The sequence below is a fragment of the Palaemon carinicauda genome, chromosome 14, assembly GCF_036898095.1.
Source record: "Palaemon carinicauda isolate YSFRI2023 chromosome 14, ASM3689809v2, whole genome shotgun sequence".
Taxonomy (NCBI): Eukaryota; Metazoa; Arthropoda; class Malacostraca; order Decapoda; family Palaemonidae; genus Palaemon; species Palaemon carinicauda.
The window spans coordinates 114,259,824-114,265,699 of NC_090738.1; positions in this window are offsets into that span (position 1 = coordinate 114,259,824).

Sequence of the window (5,876 nt, forward strand, 5' to 3'; positions counted from 1 at the left end):
GAAATATTTAAGTATTCCATTTAATTTTCCTAGTTATTTGTACATGACGTCCTAAGAGAACTTTCTTCAGTTTAAACTGGCAAAACCAGAGAATAAAAATATTCAATGAATAAAAATACAGTTTCTATATTAAAGTCTTTGTAACCACAAGACAAGCATGAAAATTAAGTAATAATATATGAAGGTGCTCAACTACAAAGATCTAGGTTTTCAAGAAAGCGACATGCACTATTCGAACTTTCCTTTAAGCGAATTTCATCCAACATCTTATGTCCTACTAAAAATTCGCCAGAAAGAGAATGCATGTATAAATGCTCCATCTTCTAGGTCTGCTTATTGTTATCACAGCGAATATGAATAACGAAAGAATATTCTATTAACAGTCAGTTTTTGGTTTCAAACCGACTATCCATTTCGCTAACTGTACTTAAAATCCTGTCAGTTTTACTAAAGAGTGAAAAATTAATGCAATGAATAATTGCAAGCTAAAAGGTTTTAAATTTTACCAAAAATCGCAGATGTGCCGAAGATATCGGAAAAATTAATTTAATAAAATTATGCACCAATAACACATAATGGAATGGGGGGGGGGGGCATTGTAGTGTGGATAGTTTGCTAATTTATATAAGAAATACAGCTACGAGTAGTTCAGCTCTTAAAGACGCCTTCAATGTTAACGAAATTTTCACGAGTATTTGTTGAATATCTCAAGCTGCTATTAAAATCAAAAGTAAATCCTCTAGAAATAAACATGTATCTTTTATATACGAACATATTTTTACTATTTTATGATTTATTTAAACATTCATTGGCTAGACACAGCGAAATACTGCAGTATCCCATTTCATTTTCCTATTTGTACATGACGTCCACATTGCCACACAGTATTTCAATTTAAATCTACAAAACCAAAATTTAACAGTAAATAAAAAAAGATAGTCAATATTTTAAAGTTTTAATAACCACAAGGCAATAAACAAAATATTAGATAAAATTTGACAGTACTATACTACAATGATCTAGTTTTCAAGAATGTGGTATGCGCTATTCGAACTTCTCTTTAAAGTGAATTTCATTTAATATCTAACTAATAATACCAAAACCCTAATATCGCACGAGGGTCTACCCCTCTCTTTTATTCTTCTCCTGTACTTCTCTTTCTCCCTATTTCCTTAATCTTTCCCATCCTGAGTACCTGCCTTTTGAGCTATAAACTGGATGGTATCCAGGGGTACTCTTCCTTTCCCCATATTCCCCACTTCCCTATTGTTATTATTATGGAATTATTATGTAATATCTTATGGCAGACTAAAAATTCGCCAAAATGGATAATGCATATAGACAATGCATATATAAAGGCTGCATCTTCTACAGCTGCTTATTGTAATCACAGCGAATATGCATAACGAAACACTATTTTATCGACACCCAGTCTTTGGTTTCTAACCGACTATCTACTTTACTAAGGATACTTATAACGCACTCAGTTTTACTGTAGTGAAAACTTGTTACAATGAATAAGTGAAAGCTAAAAAGGTATTAAATTCTACCATATACCACAGTGTGCCAAAGATATCCGACAGATTAATCAAATAAAAAAATGCATCATTAATACATAAAGGAATAGGGGGGTGGGATAGTTTGTTTAATTCATATAGAAAATACAGCTAAGAAATCACCAATAAGCTTTGTTTAGAAAATTCCTTAGTTTCAACGAAGACAAATTTACAAAATATAAAAAAATGGATACCAGTTTAGTATAGTTTCCTAAACTCTCAACACGGAAACTGCTGGTAGTTAACCATGAAGTACCCTTTACAGACTGGCCGTTTTCCCCCTTATATGAAAGATACACTGTACGATTTTATAACATGCAAGACTGGAGAATATTTTCCCTTAAATCCACACAGCCAGATCATCGCTATTAACTTATTAGATAATACAAACACACAAAAGAATCCAAAGAGAAACATTATACAAACAACAAAACAGCAATGTCCTAGCGTGAATTTTAAAGAATTTGGAAAATACGGGATAGGCAAAGTTCTCAAGAATTCTCGAAGACGATAAATTTGAATATAAACACGAAAAAAATTAAGTACACAAACCATAAGACCAGTGTAGGATATTGCGCGAGATTTTCAGTATACAACAATCTCCTACGAAGGATTCAGCAGCAGAGGATTCATGGACGGAGACTTTACCTAAAACTGCAATATTCAACCATGGCCTTCCTCAACATAGCTCTTTTCGAAGTTGATAATTCTTTCACTACAGTCTACCAACAAGTTTAGCCACTAACTAAATATTCGAATTATATTAGCTAGAAAGAGAACAAACAAACACAAAGAAAAACAAAGGAGTAATGAATTCGTACAAGGTTCTTTCTTTATTGTCCTTGGAAAACCAGAGGTGCCATCTATAGTTTCGTTTTGCAATTAAGAAGATTGTTTTTGTTGATGTTATCAACCAGCAAAGGAAGCTCCGCAGAAAACAAAACTATTAACAAGTAGTAAATTTGTGATAATTAGATGAATGAATCAAGAGTTTTTTTTATTTTCGGTTATATTTATCGATATACCAATTCGTAAGAAACCCCTTTGCCACACTTTTTTCCATTTACCAAGCATTGAAGGTCGTTTGCTACAAACCAGTACAATCGATTATATAAGAAGTTCGAGTGTCTGTTATTATTGAGAAATAAATCCATCGAACAATATTAACATTCGACGATCTGTTACAGTTTGAATTTGGTAGTAATTTACGTATCACGTTAATCAACAATTGGTTTAGTACTCATTTTCCAAGTAAAGTACTTGATTCTGTATTTTGAAAGAGAGAGAGAGAGAGAGAGAGAGAGAGAGAGAGAGAGAGAGAGAGAGAGAGAGAGAGAGAGAGAGAGAGAGAGTTGGTTTAGTAATCCTTTTTCAAGTAAAGTACAAGATATGCTTGATTCTGTATTTTGAAAGAGAGAGAGAGAGATAGAGAGAGAGAGAGAGAGAGAGAGAGAGAGAGAGAGAGAGAGAGAGAGAGAGAGAGAGAGAGAGAGAGAGAATTCCAAAATAATGTGCATATTATACAAAGCTACATACTGAACTTTTATTTAATCCTAGTGTATCACCTATGGGTTTTGAAGTAAATATTCCTAAATATTGCAACAGATTGTTGGCATAACTATTTATTTTTCTCCTGAAAATAAAAGTGACGTTATACCCTTGTATGGTATGATAAAGACAGCCTTTCTAAGTCGATACTGTTAATACAGAGCCCGAATTCAAAATAAATTACTGAAACATCAGTTATTTCAGAACAAACTTAAAATATTTTTATGAGTAAAGTAACGGTTAGTATGAAAGCTATAAAAAGTTAGAGGTCTGAAAATAAAGTTAATGCAAATTTGACTGCATTAGAGGAAGTTATTTATACGTTCTTTATTGTATCATTTCTATTAAAACGGTGCTGCGTACATGAAGCTATTAAAAAAAAATGCAAGGTGCGCAGCCTACAAGGCAAACCAGAAATTTATCACATTTTTTTTCTTTAATAATCTAACATCCCTGCGAAAGTACTCACGAATTCATCCCTTGAAATGCTCATGATATTTTTATATGCTATATGTTTGAGATTTTCAAGGCCAGCCATATATGTTGAAAAAGCTATTATGAAGATTTACTTCGATTGATTTGAATGGGATTTATGGATCTGGATCAAAAGTTTGTCATCGAGGCTTGGGAGACCATTCAGCACCAAGTGTAACAGAGAAAACCCCGTAGTTAAAGTATGAAGGAAAGGTTAAGATATTGGACAGTAAGATGGAAGAAAGGAAGCGAGAACCAATGTAAAGTAGAAGGATTACAAGCGAGGGCAGCTAGGAACCGAGTAGACGCTGCAAAGACCTTCAAATACTACCTACAGCCCACTGTTTGAGGTGCACTGAGGGCAATACACCTTCTTTGGTGATGATTCACTTGAACAGTGAGAGGGCTCATGATAACAGCAGGTATTGATGTAAGAAATGAATTATTTATTAGCATACATATATCTAAGGTTAGCCTACATATCATACAATATGATGACTGCTCTAGATCTCATACTTGTGTGACAGACCTCGATAAATCATAACCTGATATCGTAAATTCATATCGATTTTAAAAGGATCCGAAAGATAGAGATGGTCTAGACTTTTTGATGAGAAGGAATTTGAAAACGTCGGTCACTAGACAAGGAAGTAGTAGTACTTTGATGCGTAGAGAAGTGCAAGGTAAAATAGCACAAGGAAATCGATGAAAAATTGAGAATGGTAATAATAAAATTCTCAGTGTTTAGGAGTAATGGACAAAGACAATTTAAAAAAAAAAAACCCTTTGAAATATATAATGGGAAAAACAAAACATTTTGATAGATACTGTTATTGGGGTCAATACAGTTATAGCCTCATAATAGATAACAAAACTGGCCATTATGAATTTTCTAAAACTTTTATTATCTTGCAGCGCAAGTTGAAAACACATGCTGAGCCAAGTTGCATCCATGTTCACGTAAGCAATATTTTTCATTAACAATTATGTTTCATCATCAAAGTTACGTATGAAAGTAGCTGTTTATGGAGAAATTCGTGGAATGAAATAATGGTTCGAGGGGATTTTATCAACAAATCTTAGGTAATCACATCAAACGTAACTAACATTAACTATAAAACAATTTCGTGTCCACCCTAATTTTAGATAGCAATGGATGTAGTTTTGAACTTATACCTTGAAAACGTTGTCAAAATTCATCATTATGCCAATCTAAGAAAAAAATTACTTATTATTTTAAACCCCAAAGACTAGTTTATCATTTACATAAGTCGAAAAGTATTATTAACCACATATACCAACGAATAGATCGCTAAATGCTAATTGCTCTTACCTTTACCAGTGGGTTAACCAAGTTGATAATCGTTAAGTCAAGTGGCTCGCACGATGGTAACTTTTATCCTGTTTTGGCAAGGACTCTCGAGTCACTACTTTCAAAGATGTTCGCGAAGTGAAATTTTTATATCTAAAAGAATAATGGGGAATATGTTGCGAAATTATCATCTTTTATGATTATTTTTATTCATTTTTCTTGTAAAAATAAAATATATCTGCATTGTCTTTTTTATTTAGCAGAGATTCACAGCCATACATATTCCATTAAATAACCGAAAATAATTTCGAAATTGGAAGAAAAATGAAACACTCCGAACATTATTAACATATTTTTCACTGAATTTGTGTTTTTATATACGAGATTTAATATACAGTATTGTTTTTTACGTTTTGTAAAACCATTTCTCCGATATTTCTGTGTGCTAGGAGAAAAGCTAAGTTTGCAATTCCTGCTTGTAAAAGGCATTTTTTTTTATTGGACATCAGGTATTTTCACCGAATATTCCTTTTAATTAAGTTTTAAATTATACTCATTCATGAATAATTGAAGAAGATTTTAATTTCAATTGATACAGCTCCTCACATAAGTATGACAATATTTCAGAAATTGACTGTATAGTTGTATTCGAAAAAAATATTAAAAGATACATTATTAAGATTTTACTATAACCTGTCAATAAAATGAACTTTTAACCTATCTAAGAAACCATTCTAATTGGCAAGCCTCTTCCCTAAGTAGACGTCATACAGGATAAGAATCTCGTGAAAATGGTATTTTATGATTACTGGTTCTGTTACCAGAATTTTACATCTGCTGTAAATGCTCGTGTGAGATGCGAGTATGTGCAAGTGGGTGTTACTATTCTATTCCCAAAAAATTGCAGTTAACTAAATCATTCTAGATTCAGTAATGGTAGGCTACATGATAATAAACATATGTTTAAATGCAATGGAGTATTTGTT